We start from the raw sequence: 16,792 nt of genomic DNA, 5'->3' as shown, positions 1-16,792 counted from the left end.
GCACAATCCAAAAACGAAATCCAAAAGGCATGGTCAAAAGGCAGGATCGAAAATTTGGTTTAGTACCAGGAGATCAATCAAAAGGCTTAGAAACACACACAAGAGAATTCTACAGGAGGCTTCTCAATAGTGAGCTTGGGTTGGTGTGTGAGGGAACTTTAAATACTGAAGGTTTTGAAGAGATGTGGTTGGATAATTGGTCCGGGAGTGAGAATTTGAGGAATCTGGTGCATGTGGGAATGTGATGGGGTCAATTAGGAATGAGATTGTAAAACAGTGGATTTTGGAATGCAATGGCGTTTGCAAAGGGTGAATGTGGGGCGTGACAATGTACAGATTCTGTCAAAATTCCTCTCTGGGCTAACTTTCACCAAGTTACCCATTATTTCAATTGATGAACCAGTGACTCACTTTTCTATCTGGCCTCCTGTGTAATGAAGCTACAGGTACAGTACATAATAACTACTGAACACAGGTGGATGCTGCACTTCCCTGGTGGAGTATATTCCATTCCTATATTTTGTATGGGAATATAGGAAGTATATTCATTCCTATATTTGTTTACTTACAATGATTTTTAGCAATGCCCTGGACTTTCTCGTGTGGCTTTTTGCTTTGCTGATGTGCCATGTGATCACTGGAAAATCTCCAAAGGTAAGATGCATTCTCTTCTTGCAATAATGTGTCTTTTTCAGTCAAAAGTGTTTACACACCCTCGACTTTAAGTGAGTGATGTGTGCTTGGCAATTGTTAAAATATTCTATTAGGTTTCTATTAGTTATCCTTTATGATTCCAGCATTTCTCTTGCAATGTCTCCCACATACTAGTTCTCTGTGGTGTCTCCCACGTACTGTAGTAAATCACAGGGGAGACCTTGGTGGAAGAATGCAACAGCTCTCACACAGCACAAATTAGCAGCGGCAAGAGACAATTCCAATCCCAGCCCTCTTCTTGAGCTACTTTTTTCACTATTTACTCTAAAGTCCCCTTGAAGTCCATCAGTTTGTGCAGCTTGTGGATAATACACAGATGTTCTTAGAAACTGAATTTTGAGCATCTGGGCAACCTCTTGAATTAGGCAGGATGTGACCTGATCAGTCACAATCTCACCAGAAATGTTTCATTTGCTGTATTCAAAGAGGAATGTCTTTGGAGTAAGATAAAATTTCCTGGAATAAGGAACAAGAATATACCCTTTCCCTGTTGGAGTCCTAGGTAGTATTCCCACCCAGTCCAATGGTACCTTGGTGAAGGGTTCCTCTACGAACGGTAGAGGCTGTAACGCAACCTGAAAGGCTTCAGGGAAGCGCTTTAACAACCCAGCCACATGAGGCCATTTTGTTGAGTGTACTTTCTATTTTCCAAGTGAAGCAAAGATCTGGCTGAGACCACTGTTTTAATTAGATGCTGTAGTTCTGACAGCAACCAAAATGACTGTCATAATGTATTCATGTAATTCATTACAGTAATTGCATTTTAATAATGTTCCAGATGTAGCCTAAAGCTGCAAATACCATAGGACACATAAATCCCCCCATTTTGCCTGTTTGAGTTCAGAGAATAGATAATGAAATCTCAAATGCAGAACAGCTGCAATCCATGATAAGGAAAAGAATGAAAACAACACTGTGGTTTAAGGTCAAGTGTGGGGAGTGAAACCTTCTGCTTGCATAAAATTAACATGGTGAAAATTGTGCTTTTCCCACAATTGCTTAAAAATGTGCATTAAAATAGAATTCAAGAAATTATAAAAGTGTCATTTTTTGTAAACTTGTGAGGTTTATGTTGATGGTTTGTGAAGGACAATCAAACCTACAAAGAAGACAAAACTTCAGGGGCTAACATTGACCACAAAATAATGTTGTAGTCATCTTCAATACAAAACTTGTGTAGTTTCCACAGGCAAAGATGTATTGCATGCTTTGGATATGGATATATTCTATCTCTCTGGTCAGTACTCAAAACATATACAGTATAGATGCCCTAATTTGTATTTCAAAACAATACTTTAGGGAGACACAGTATTACCTGGTTTAGGAGAACAACAACCTTTCTGTAAGAACATTTCAAATTTATCTAAGAAATGAAGGATGGAGGGCGTCTTGTAAATATGAAGGAAAACCTACAGTAGCAGAGTTTCTGAAAATGAAAAACGTTTACCTTTTGAGGCTGTCAAAGTGTGGAATGGACCGCAAGGCAATGCTTATTTCTCCAGGGTGCCCATAGAGAGGTAAAGATTTAGGGCTGATAGGTGTTATTATAAAGGTGTTACAGATTATGTTTTTTGTGAACCAGGTGTTGCGTCTTGCTACAGTGCTTTAATCACTGGGCAATGATTGCCTAGCACAGAGTAAGCATCATCAAGCATCAGCCCTACAGGGTAATCTATCTCTCGTGAAATTAAGCACCAATTCCAAAACACAAATATGTCAGAAACATGATATTTATATATTGGTAGATGTAAGGGGGTGAGATTAAGCTTTGATTTCCTCCCAAATTTCCATTTTAAAACTCCATGGATTACAAAAACCAAAATGGAGTCCAATGAACCATGCAGGAAAAAAATGCATACTGTACATTGAATATTCAGAAAGTAATTTCTTTCCCCAATCCTATAAAATGCATGACTTTCTGTTTACAGAACTGTATATACCACATATCTAAACAGAGAATTTGTTATTGTGTCTCTGTTAAAATCTTGTATTCTTACTTATGGTATTCTCTTACGAGACGGCACAATAATCTGCCAGAAAGTGGGTGGACCCTGTGTTGGTCTTATCAATCACCTTCTGGTTCATGGAAGACAATCATCCTCAGCCACAAGAACACCCAATGGGCGAACAAACAAATAAATAAAATGGTCCTTGACAGGATGTGTATATACCTACACATTCTGCATATCCCTAATTACCGCAGACCTTATAATGAAATCCCTAAAATTGATTATCTAACCAAAAAATAGATTTAACATCAAATACATTGTCCAAAACAGTTATCATTAAAATGTGTACACTTTAGGCTAAGAGGGCTTCCTGTAAAACTGACAACAAAAGCCTGTTTGCCACAGTAACATAGTACATACTGTACTTATATATTTAATGGATCAGTTTATTCACATGCTATTTTGACAACATCCTAAAGTAAATATTATAGTACATTCATCAGAGAATTCATTGGAGAAGATTGTTTTTCCCTGCTAACTGGTAATAGTTCTCAAATGACACCCCAATGCAGCGCCTTACAGAAGTGTAAAAATGTCAATGATGGTTGAAATTTCCTTTCTTGTTACTTAGCCTGATTGTGTTGGCTGTCAGACAAAGGTAATGAGAGGAAGCTGCAGAAACACTGAACCTAGTCAGACAAGGCTTGGGCTGATCCAGACTCACATCTATAGAACTTGTGGACTTGTTAAGCAAGAAGCATATCCTATTGAGCGATCTTAGGAAGTTATTTATAGAAGAAAAATAGCACCGACTGCCTGGGGACACAATAACCAGCATATATTTTCCTAAGAAGCAGTAATAAATGATGGAACCTTCAGCAAAACTCAAACTACAAAGAAAGATTGTATTGTTTTGTATTCAGCTCAAGTTTTAATTTACAGCAAAGCCCCAAAGCACTGGCATGCATAATGGGCTTCAGTGTTTGTTTCTGAAGCTCAAGGGATTTTACTCTATAGTTTAAGGAAACAGTATTTTCTTTCAATGTTTTAGTTGAAAAAGGTAATAATAGATACACATTGATGTACATGTATACAGTGAGAATGCAGCTGTATCTGAAAAAGAATTATAGATTACAGATGTATACCCATTATATGGCAATTTGTGTTGAACTGTCAATACAGTATAAAGACATATTTTGTATTTTGCATTTATAAACAGTACATATATTTTTGAATTTAAAAATGAAAAAAATGCAGTATGTATTTGTAGCTTTCTGTGTAGTTAGCATAATTTGTCAAAAGAGTTTGTGAAAGTAAGTAAAAAAGTAAAATAATACTATTTGCACATACTGTAGGCTTGGATTAATCTGAACATTTAGCATACCCCACCACCACAATTTTTGAAATCTCTGGGTGATTAACCTTACCACAGAAGCACAAATGTAAACAACATTAGTTATTTTAGCTTTTATTTTATTATTTTATTATTATTTTGTTATTTAAACTTGACAGGTTAGATTTATTTTTGAAAACAAAAGATTTCTTTAGGTTGTACTTCAAGCAATGGCAAGCAACTACTACTACTACTACTAAAAGGGAACTGATATAAATGTCACCTCACAGAGTTATCAGTCGTATGACATAAAGCAACAAAAAGTTCACTAACATTGAATTGATCGACTGCTTCACCAGCCAAGCAAAGCTGGTGTTGGCTTTAAGCAGCAATTGAATAAAGCTGATCATTTAACTGTGGAATACCCTTAAGGGAAATCCCTTTTTAGAACTTATCTCTCAAATGTTTGAGATAGTGTCCAATCACATATGTAGTTTGTTTTTGTAAAGACTCTGCTTTGGAGAATTGGTTCTGTTCTGGAGGGTGGCCAAAAGTAACCACCACAAGGATAAAGAACTGGAAATTGTAAGCACTTGAGGCCATATTAACTGAGCCCAAGGCTAACAATATTAATTCAAAAAATCCTAAAAGAAAAGAAATCAATAAATGTGTCGACACAGTGGGCTCAATTCTTCAGCCTTTCAAACTGGTGACATGCGTTGTTTAATCTATTTTCAAAAGGCCATCCTTGGCAGGTTGAGCCTCTGTAGATTAGCACTAATGGAGAATCCACAGGTGTAATTGACATCTGCCTGATGGGAGCCTAATTGCCAGAAAATCCACAGAAAGTGGGTTCTTGTTTCCTTCATCCATCAGGGAGATTTCTGTTTCAGAAACAATATGCAATAGGATTTGAAGAAGAAGATTCTTCAGTAAAAGTAAAGTAAAAATAAAACAGTAAAAAAAAAAGTATACAATATCACATTACAAAGCTCGGTAGAAAACACAGTGTGGGACACTATGACAAAGCAAAGTGAATACATTTTGTTAGTATAGTAAAACCATGGGAAAACTGCAAGAGTACTATGGTTACCTTGCTCATAATTGTTAGTTGCTGGCTGGCTTCTGGCAAAAAAAGTCAGATATTTTGTTTTGTGAAGACAAAGAACACAATATATTTTATCTGCCTCTTGACTACTCTAGTGCTGAACCATTTAAAAACACCATAAAATATTGTGAAAGCCTACAGTGTTTTAAAGGAAGAACACACAGCCAAACCGATCAAGCTCAAAGTGCCTGCTGTTCACTTCAACTGCGTTCTCTGCCAGGAAGCATTCATGATGGATGGCGGCACTGTTTGCCAGTCAGAGGAGTACGTGGTTAATACAACAATTCCAGGACAACTGCCTACGGCAGTGGTTCCAAATTCTGGTCCCGGTGCCCCACACACCTGCTGGTTTTCATTCCATCCCACCTGTATTAGATAATTGGAGCCTTATTTGATCTAAGAAGTTGTGTCAGTTAAATATTTACTCCTACCTAATCCCAAATCTTGGATTTGGAGTTTTGGATAACATGTTGGAACTCCAACATGTTTAAGAGCTGCGAACAAACAGTTCATATTAACTGTATTATTCAGCCAAGGATTTGATTGGGTAACTGAGGGCTCAGATGGAACAAAAATTAACAGGTGTGTGAGTCACCAGGACCAGGATTGGGAAGCACTGGCTTGCAGTAACAGGCTGAGCTGCAGGTAATTTATTTCTAGCCATGTACCAGTGTATCCCTATTCTCCAAGGGTGATGTTCTAGTTAGGACTGACAATAGCACCTGCGGAACCCTCTTATACTCCATTGTGGTGTTCTTCGTGGTTTGCGTCCAAGACTCTACATGATGCGTCTGTCTGGTGTGCAGAATACAACAGCGGACCTCTTGTGTGTAGGACATGCAGTATGGCAAAGCATCCTTGTCATGTGGCAATGTCATTATTTTGGTGGATGAGGATGGCCCTGGGGAGCTACTGCATGCCTCTTCTCTGCTCATGCTCACTTCTTTCCCTTGCTGGTGCTCATAAGGAAGATAGAAATAAAAGGATCACGAGCATGGCAAGACAATACTGGCTGTGGCAGCTGGAGTTTTTACTGATGGTCCACCTCCTGTCCAGCAGGCACACATGGAAACTAAATGGACATGTATTTAAATCTGAAAACGGGAATCACTTCTATACCCAAAGGGTTGTGAGATTATGGAATGTGCCCAGCCCATTTTGGTGAAGCTAATACTTTGGTCTCTTAAAAGCTGATGATATTCTTGGATCAATTAGCTACTAACTACCAAACAGACTAGATGTGTTTGTAAGCTTTCTATGTTTTTAGATGATCATTACTTACAGGCACAATTATGTTCTCTGTATGTAGGATTCATTCCAATCTGAACTAAAATCTAAAATCTAAATCTAAAATTTTCCCCTCCTTTAGAAAGATAAATATTCTTATGCATCTCATTTCAGGCTTTTGCTGATAGCTTTGAAATGTACATTATATATTTTTTTCACCAAAACAATACTTTCATATCTTATTACACAGATAGCTATAAATAAATATTTTCTGGGATTTGAGTAGGATTTTAGAATCTTTACTACATTACAACTTTAATCCTAGTGTCGATACTGCACCTTTATTGTATGTTTCTGTATTGACCAGGAGTTTCCAAATTTGTATTTTTTTCAATGAAATACTTAATCGAGTAATACTAAAAATGTAATCATGACAGCATCAATGAAAGCAATTAAAGTAAAATGAACTACACAAAACAATAAAGAGTCTGCAATTAATTAAGGAAATATATGTCTGTTTAGTATGATTTAATGGGAAAGGTTCCAGCTCATAGGTCTAAGCAATTTCTTTGTGTTAAAATGAAAGTAACATAATCAGATTTAGTCTACAGGCATTAAGTTGTTCTAGACAGATTATGAAGATGATATACAGTAGATATATATGAGAGAATAAAATCTGGCTTTAGATGTACCTTAAAGATGACAGACATTTTTAATATCTTTCAATTTCATATTCAAGTCATTGTATCATTGTTTATGTTACCTCTCCTACAGAAAATATAGATATGTATGTTATTTATCTTGATAATTGATAATGCATTACTTACAAGTTAAGGATAAAATGATGTAGAAGAATTATATCATGAAAATGTTACCTAAGAGACCAAGGCATTTATTAAGTGTTCTTCCGTAGGAAATGCAGTGTTCTTCTTGACTGTGATCTTTGTAAAGAAAAACAAAATTAACTAAATGTATTTTGTCTTGGGACTTTGTAATGGAAGTTACCTTCTATTTCACAACTATTCTTGGAGACTGAGTCTTTAAGCAAGGCCTTTTGGTTTAACTGAACTAGTATGATGAATTCTCTTTGCATTATTTTTATATGTGTATTCATGTTCCTAACTGTGGTCTTGTTACATGTTGTGTGCACACAAAGCAAAAATAATATGAGACTTCCTATTTTGCAGTTTATATGGATTCAGGGCAAATTATTTTTTCTGTCAAACAGTTCATACTACAGTACATAACTTTCCAAACCACTTTTGATGGGATTCTAAGCTGAGGATGCTGGTCTCACATATTTCTTTTCTGTAGGGACCCTTAACTACAGACAAATAATAACTTGATTCTACCCCTTAGTACACTTATGGCATGCAAATACAAATGATGGAAGGTGCCCATGAGATAGTGTGAGTGTTTCTGACTCCTGAAAATAATATATGTTTCAGGCAAATACTGCATTTTATATGCAAAATGATTCATCAGCTGCCGGTGGGATATTCAGTAACAAGTTATCTGGAGAACTTTTTAAAAGGTCATCAGAGGACCATACTTATTAATATGATTAAAGTCAACATATTCACAGTATAGTTATTTCCCTCATGTCATGGGGTCACTGCAACATGCCAGATGTATTGGTAACTCTGTGAAAAATGAAAGCATCAGTATTTCAGACTTTTTTTTATATAGTAGCTCACCCTGTCAAGGAATTTCATAACAGACGCAGCTTTTATAACACATGATAAAATAGTGAAATGGAATGGTTAAGAAAGAAAAAGGGGAAACAAGCATTTTCAATTAAAACTGAGTGGCATGAAATTTACATTTTTTACAGCATAATTAGAAATAGAAGGTGTTAGGGGACAAATTTATATCTGACCAATAACACATGTTAATGTCTCTTTGGGACTATTCACATTTCAATGTGACCAATCTCATATTTATCATCAGAAAAACACATTAGTATACTGTATATACTGTAATTGGCTCCAGAATTACAAGGATTTTGACTTACTCATTTATTCACAGTTTTCTGAAGTTCTTGTAAGATCCATTTTTGCAATGGTGCCTTAGCAAATTGGGAAAAAAACAAACACAAGTTCTTGGCAAATAAATAAATCAGGAAGTAAGAATTCTTTAGACACAAATAATGAAGAAGACTTTGCAAAGAGAATTATATGAATAACCCTGTGTACAGAGAATCATCGGAAAAATTGGAGAAACACTGTTACACAAAATTGTGTGATATTGAAATTTTTAAAACTAAAAACTAAATAAAAATTAAACTCTCATTTGTCTCAATTGCCAATGTTGGTGTGCTGTGGGGCAAGGTGCAGTAGCACTGACACAGAACTCAGTGACACCTCCGCTTACCTATCACTCAGGTTGCCAGGGATACAAATATGACAGGAGACCTGGACCACCTGGAGACTATTTACAATCACTCCTGCTGCAGGTGGTTCAGGCAATTTAAACTCTGAACTGACAAAGCTTGCAGCTCGATCATAGAGTTTGAGCCTCTCTCCATCTCTAGCTAGTGTTTTATTGGATTCTCGACCTGGATAGTCTTGACCTAGCTCCCAGATCATCCCTGTCCCTTTTTGCTCCTTTATGTTTACTCGGCTCAGGTTCTGCTTTGTATTGTGACAATGCCTTTGGGTTTTGCCATGCTCTTTTAGTGTTACTTTTTTAAAAACTTTTTTTTGTTCCTGATCTTGGCTCTGAAACAGGGTAAAATAACGATACCAAGCAGCCATATCACCCTGCACCTCACAACTGGCAGCCCACTAAAGCTAAGCAGGTGTGAGCCTGCTCAGTACCTGGATGAGAGACTGTTTTCTGCTGGAAGAGGTGTTAGTGGGGCCAGTAAGGGGTGCACTATACTGTAAAAATGTGCCTTATTTCAGATGAGACATAAAACTGAGGTCCTGACTCTCTGTGTTCATTAAAAATCCCAGGATATTTCTCCAAAAGAGTATGGGTGTTAACCCAGAGTCCTGGTCAAATTTCCAAATGCCTTTTACCAATCATGGCCTCCTAATAATAATACCCATCTTTGAATTGGTTTTATCACTGTTCTCTCCCGCACTGATAGCTAATGTGTGGTGAGCAACCTGGTGCACTATGGCTGCGGCTGTATCATCCAAGTGGTGCTGCACATTGGTGATGGTGGAGGGGCGTCCCCATAACCTGTAAAGCACTTTGAGTGGAGTGTCATGAAAAGTGCTATATTCTGTAACTGTAAGGAATTATGATTATTATTGTATTATTACATCTAAGAATATGATTTGTGTGTCCGTGTTTTTTTTTCCGCTCCGTGTATTCATGTAACCCCCTCCCCCCCATTGGTCCATCATTACACCATTGTTTCCATATTTCTTCATCATCAATCAGCTTTTCCACCAATCAGAACTCAACGTCTTCAGTATTTAACTTGGAGGCTTTCGGAATAAAGGAGCTTTTCGCTTTCAATCAGCTTTGGCTTCATTTTCGTTCGTTTCGCTTCATGTGTGTGTGTCCGTATAGCTTCGGCTTTGTTGGTTTGTGTTCGTCTTCTCCTTGTACTATCGTTTGTTTGTATTATCAATTATTTCGCAATTACCTTGCCCAAATGTGTTATCAACCTCTGTGCTCCTTTGTACCCTATTCCTTGTGTCTACTCTCGTCTTCCCTTATTTGTATTTGTAGTTCACTTGTGAATTTGTGTGAATTTTTCTATAAGGGTTAGTTTAGGTTGTCGGGTACATTGTGCACAGGTAGTTGATCTTTGTATTAGAAACACTAGTTTAGGACGGGTGAGTGTCTTTTGTCTTGTATGGTTTTGGTTAGTCAGGGAAGGTTAGCCAGAGTGTTTCGGGTTTTGTTTTGGTAATTAGATCAGCTTCCCATCACTTTATTAGCCAACTCCATTTTTTTTCTTTCATTTTCCACTGCTCAAGTTCCTTTTTATTGTTATTGTGTCCTGTTTATGTACCAGTCACTTATTCACTTTTAAAAATGAATCACTTTTGCACCAAACTTGTCACGCTTCCTACAGTAAGTCCCTCACCAGAAATCCACCTGCATCCAAATCCATCCTAAATGTTACATGCCTTTACCCCTAGACACCTGGGGTCTTAACAGTGAGGACTAAGCTTCTGTATACAGTAGTATGCAATTACTTTAATAAATATAGGGTACAAGAAATCTACTAGAAAGATCAAGGTAGGCTGATAGTTTAAGTGTAATCATTGTATCTATAATGTTTGTCACCATTCCCTATCTTTTTTTTTATGTGTTCTTTGCATATGCAAGCTGATGAGCACAAAGATCTCATGAGACGTTTTTTTAAGAAGCTGCATTTAATTATTATTTACCCATCGGGTGGGAGTTTATGTAAATGAAAGTTTAAAACTACAGTTATTTTAATTGTATTGAAAACTTTTTTTCTTGGGGCTATGGAACTATCATTTCAGTATTAGTTAATGCCTGATACTAAATTCCTGTGGCAAATAGAAATTTCTTGTTTCAGTGTGTACCCACAGGAAAGACAGTACACATCACGCCATTAAAAAAAATAATAATTAGAAAATGGAACAAATACTAGGTTTATTCCATGCTGAAAAGAGAAGAAGGAAAACACAATGTTTCAGCTGTGAAGCCTTCTTCGGGTGTGCTCACCAAAGTAAGGGATATTCTTAACAGTGCCATTTTTTAAATATATGAATGAATGCCTCTGGGGTTCTGTGTTGATTTTCACAATCAAATATTGTTTAGAAATGAGTGCATAGACAGCACACAGTGTATCTTTGCATATAGACAGCATAGTGATAGTGCCTTTGACTATTTTCAATGCAGCAATCATGCACCGTTTCTCAAAGAACAATGGATGACTAATTGTCACACAGCAGACTGGAAGTAGGGAAGAAAACACTGCCAGCATTTAATAATGTCTTCTGTCTATGTTTTATCTTGATGCAAACTTCAATAAAATTTGAAGGCAAGTCCAAAACATCACTCACAATTTTTAATTCCATTAGTATATATCTGTATCATGAATTGAAGTCTACATTTAATATAATCATCCAACATATTTTCCCCAACATGAATTTTATCTAAATATTTTTAAATTTAATTTATTCATTTTAATTGATGTTACAATCGCTTCGTGACTCTCTTATTTTAGTGTAATCTGCAAACGTATCTAGTTTAGTAAGAGTATCGGGGTCCAGATCATTGATAAAAATTAGGAAGAGCAATGATCACTGTGGTAATCACCTCATTAAATCTCCATAGCCAGAGCGTTCATCCATTTTCTGTACTCTTTATTTTCTATCATTAACCAGTTGTTAGATCAGGCATACACATTTTCCTGAATACCTAAAACTGTAAATAGAGAAATAATCTTTTATGACTTCATCAAATGGCTTCTAAAAATCTAACTATAACATATTGAATGCTCTTCATGTTCCCAGTATTTGTGTTGCCTGTTAAAATAATGCTATTTAATTTAGACCTGTCACGCCCTCTGCAGCCAGAGGGCGCTCCTTCTCTGTCCTGTCCCTAGTTTCCGGACGGCTGTCCTTCCTGTCCCTCTCTTTCACTTGGCCTATATATTTCCAGGTCTTGCACCCTGTCCTCGCTCAGCATTGACGTTCGGATGTCCTGAGACCCGCCTAGCACCAGGGCGCCCAACGTCCGCTCCCTGAGGGCATAGGTTTCTATACGGCATTCCTGAACTCTTTGCCCGGGCCTGTTTCCCGTCTTGCCGCTACGCATATGGGCCTTTTTCTGCTCTCCTGCTCCTCACGGTTAGTCCCTTTGGACGTCCATGACAAGACCTACTTTTTCTGACTGTCCTTTAGGATTTATTTCCATATTGGTGACCCTTTAGTTAAATTCTGATAATTATTTCCATGTCTATGCATGTCACAGAAGTCAGACTAATTTGTCTAGAATTAGTTGGTTAGGGTTTCCTACACTTTTAACAAATGGGCACTCCTTTAATTAACACAATTTGTACTGTGAAATTGTACAAATTGAAAATAATGTTCAAATTATAAGGTAGTGCAACAGGATTCTGAACAAAGTATGTAATGTGCTTTCTGTTACATGCTTAACCTTGATGTGTCATACTGTATATTTTATCGCTAAGATTAATAATCCTTTTCCTGCAATCATGCTTTGAAAAAGACCTTTTGTCTGGCTGCTATCATGTTCTTACAGTTTTATTTTTGGATGGGCTTGATAAATCAAGTTTGTTTAGTTGTGCCACAGACTTACAGTAGGTTTTTTCAACTAAAGACAGTTTTGTCCCTGTGTCCAGCATCTTTAAAATAAATTACATCTAGTTAAATCTATTGACAAATGTCGGTTTAGCCATCAGTGATCACATATCCCTATGTACTGAGATGAGATGGCTGTAAATATATTCGTTAATGAATTAAAACGTTTTTTTTTACTGGATGAAAAAGCCCTTTTTAAATGTGTGAATTCTCAGACAAGGAGTTTATAGTGTTGCTGATTTAGCATACCTGCAGGTTGCAAAAAACTTTCACGCTTGTACAGTATCTTTTAAACATTGAACTATTGTACTCACAGCAATAAAACATATAATTGAAAGGAATGTGAGACTCCACTAGACTGAACAGAATAATTTCCAGTTGGTAGTGGTACAGCATTATGTATTTTTCATATGAAGCAGATAAAAAAATCAATGTGTCTATAACATCACTAGTTGTATGTAACACTGCTCAGGGGCCTCAGGGTGAGTTAGAGAAAATACAGATCACCTCCTTCTAAAATCTAGGCACTGTAAGACTGTGCCAAGACAGAGCAACTAGTCTTGTGATGTGGCATTGTTATCTGATCCCTAGGAAGGTGTGCTGCATACACTCAGAGCCCATGAACAACCAGGAACAAATTGTGACAGTGAGAGCTGTACTCGGTACACACATACTGTATATACTGTAGGATACAGTATATAATAAATTGACATAATTCTGTAAATACTTACTAAAAAGGAATAATCTAATATTTTAAGTAGACTTAAAGTACAAAAAATCTTTCCTTTCCTTCATTTGGAGTGGCATATTACCAAAACACCTTCTTCAAGTATTATTAAAAAAAGCAATAACGATGTGTTGATTTTCTGTGTGAGCTGATGAAGAAATGGGGGGAAGAGCTCAGTCTCCTGACATTTTTAATATATGCATTACAGGGTGCTCATAAAGTTAGAAGTTAGAAGGCCTTATTAAACAAAAAAAAAAGTGCTGTGGAGCCATGCCTTTTTTTTTACAAATTCGAACTCAAATTCACTGAGCTCATGACAGAGTTCTCTGAATAGGCCAACTGACTTTATAAACACAGTGTACTCACAAATGACATAAACAGTTTTAAATTATTATATTGCATTGAAAAACCAATTGTGATACATAAATACTGTATATTTCAACAGATGAAGTGGCAATTCAGGTTCAGCAGTGATTTCAGTTTTAAAGCACAATTGGTATGATCCAAGACATATTATATTTGGAAATAGCCTCTTGTTCAAGTCGTGTTCAGTTCTGTATATGGGTAATCCGCCTGATAAAGTTGAGGGAAGGAATAAATACAGTACCTAATTAAAGTCTTTTTGCAGGCAAGCAAGAGAGCTATAACATGTAAATGGCTTAAAAGAGATGCCCCAACCAAAGGAAACTGGATTGTTATTGTTTCAGAGATTTATTAGATGGAAAAACTCACCTGTTGATTGAGACTCCAGAAGGGTCTGTTTGAGAGTTTTTGGAAGAGATGGATTGTTTTTGCTATCTAAAGATAATATTGAATTTATTCTTCTGAATTTTGTATGTTCTTTTTCCTCTCCCCTCCTTTCTCTCTATCACTGCACCTCCTTGTTGAACTGAAAGAGAATGTTAATAAACAGACTTTGTACTCATTAAAATGTATAATAATAATTAAATTTTGTATTAAGTATTATGAGTCAAGTTTTGTGTGATTTATTAACAAGAAAACTAATACAATACAAGTAAAGAAATTTGGTAGTGTTACTACTTAATATGAATCATGTAATACCATATTACTGTTCTTGGCTGTAGCTGTCACATTATAGTGGACGAACTTACTAAATGCAAAGTGATGGAAATTTCATAGGTAATACAGAACATAACAGCAAGAGATTTAACATTTTCAAGCATTAATGAGAGATTCACCTTAATACTGAAATAAAATCCTCATCCCAAGACTTGAGTATTTCTTACAGTCATATGTCATTCAGATGAAAACTATTAGCTTTTGCTGTCAATGCCATCTGTAAGTTACAAGCTTTTAATCACATGTAAGTCCTGAAAAGGTCTGTAAGAAAGATCTTTGAGCTTAAGAATGGAGCTAGTGTCAAACTCACTTTCACAGGTAATATTCTAGCTCTGTGCATTTCATGCTATCTATTTTAAAAACGAATGAAAAAATGTTATTACTAGTTTCCCCATATACTTGTTTTACACTAAGTTGTGTTTGTTGTATGACAATTATAAATGTGCATTATTAAACTGTTAATTTGGCCAATAAAAACTAAAGGAAAACATTTAGAAAAGAGGGATTGAAAGCAATTTTTTCCCATGCAAGCATTTTAAATATAGACTTACTGCAGGTATATATATATTTTTATTTTAAAACTCTTTAGTGCAAAGAACATCAAAACTTTGGAATGAAATAAAGCTGTAAAATGGAATAAATCTACAGTTTTCCAGTTTTACTGTATACTGGTACAGTATATAAATATAAAACTAACATCATTTGCCAAACCGCTTTATACCATACAGTATCGCAGGAAGCCGGAGCCTACCCAGCAAGCGCCGAGCGCAAGGGAGGGTACACCCTGGATGGGGCACCAGTCCATCGCAGGGCAAGTGCAAGCTAATCATACATGGGGACAATTTGGAGGCCATGATAAAGGCCGAGGGGGAAAATTTGGCCTGGACATTGGGATAACTCCCTACTCTTATCGTGAAATGCCCGGGGATCTTTAATGACCACTGAGAGTGGTCCTTGGACTTCGGTTTCATGTCTCATCCGAAAGACGGATAAATATAAATAGAAATGGTTTGGATGTTGGATGTATTGGATGTTGGTATATTAAAACTACTGTACATTCATACTATCATCAGGTACTTTAAAATATCCTACTGCAAAGCTGACACTTTAAATAACTTAAAAGCATGAGCAAGGCTGCAAATGAGAAGAAATGGTTTACTTCATCTAGCTTGTGAACCTCTGTATATTTTCTTTAATATACTGAACATAAGATAAGTTAGTGAATGATTAATGATTCAGCATTCTTGCCCCTTTTGTTAATGGGAGCTGCTGTAGAAATTTCACAGTAAAGTGGTATTACCTGATTTGCATGCATGTTGGAAGGGTATTGTTAGTATTCAAATGTATTGAGTTGCAACTGCTGTTTCCTTAAGTACGACTGGTAGAAAACCAAAATTTCCTGGAGATTTATCTTATATGTCATTGTCCTCTGTTATTTTCTATCATTTTATAAGGTGCTTTCTTTCTCTTTATTACTTATTATCCAACTACAAATACAAACTGTTTTGTAATCTTTGATTTACTTACTCTTAGGATGAATCTCTTCTGTGCTTCAAGCAGAATATCTATAAAATGTGTTTCCATTCTGTTAATATGAGTATGCATTCAAATTGCTATTTCTTTTAAAATATTTTTCTCCACAGGAAGGGTTATTCCAAACTCAGTCTATGCAGTATATAATTTGCTGTGAAGATGTACAGTAAGTTGAAGATCACATCTTTTTTTTCCAATTAGAAATGTCATAAAAGTATAATGGTAGTAAAATACTGTACTGTAGTAACTAGAGATTTCACCGCTATCATATTGTAACTATCTGATTTCTTCAATGATGATTTTTGACAGAGCAAAAATCAGATGAGTCAATTATTCTGTTTACTTTAGCTCCCCTTTAACTTGCCTATCTTTTCTCTTCCAACTGACATTAGAGAGAATTGCTCTATTTAAATGTAATTGCAGGTTTACAGCATGATTCATTATGATGAGTAAGACTGTAATGCCTGCTTTAGTAATGCAACTAAGAACATGAAAAAGAAAATACATTTTTTTTTTATGTAGATTGGACGCAAAACACTTCTTATAAATACATTTATTAGACCATTAGAGTAGAAAAGTGAAGGACACAGTCTGGCTATGGTTTACAGAAGCCAGTCAAGGATGTACAGTACTGTAGATTGCCAAGACAATGAACTGTATCGTACATCCTGCCTGGTACAGGAGATTAACTGACCTTTTCAATTCTCTCAAATTAGGGAAAATGGATGCAGTTAAGTTCAATTCAATTGGATGTGCAGAAGCAAGATGTCCTAGAAGCGAGAGAGTCATGAAAGAAGGTTTAAAAGACACACGTGTACCACCAGGTCACCAAAACGACACTGCTTAATACCAGTGCCT

General features: G+C 36.2%; 1 long non-coding RNA gene across 2 annotated transcripts; it reads left to right on the top strand.

Moving 5' to 3' along the window:
* Positions 1 to 328: 328 nt before the first annotated feature.
* On the top strand, positions 329 to 16,738 carry LOC107078286 (uncharacterized). 2 transcript variants are annotated; one of them, XR_001479226.2, is made up of 4 exons: positions 329 to 446; positions 582 to 654; positions 16,045 to 16,100; positions 16,651 to 16,738. It is a non-coding gene; the product is annotated as an uncharacterized lncRNA (long non-coding RNA). The 2 variants fall into 2 exon arrangements; XR_011189799.1 differs by lacking the exons at positions 16,045 to 16,100; positions 16,651 to 16,738 and adding an exon at positions 15,130 to 15,213.
* Positions 16,739 to 16,792: the final 54 nt, after the last annotated feature.

Source organism: Lepisosteus oculatus, chromosome 6 (genome assembly GCF_040954835.1).
Source record: "Lepisosteus oculatus isolate fLepOcu1 chromosome 6, fLepOcu1.hap2, whole genome shotgun sequence".
NCBI lineage: Eukaryota > Metazoa > Chordata > Actinopteri > Semionotiformes > Lepisosteidae > Lepisosteus > Lepisosteus oculatus.
The sequence above is the reverse complement of the archived record's forward strand: the minus strand, read 5'-3'. Positions and strand labels throughout refer to the sequence as shown.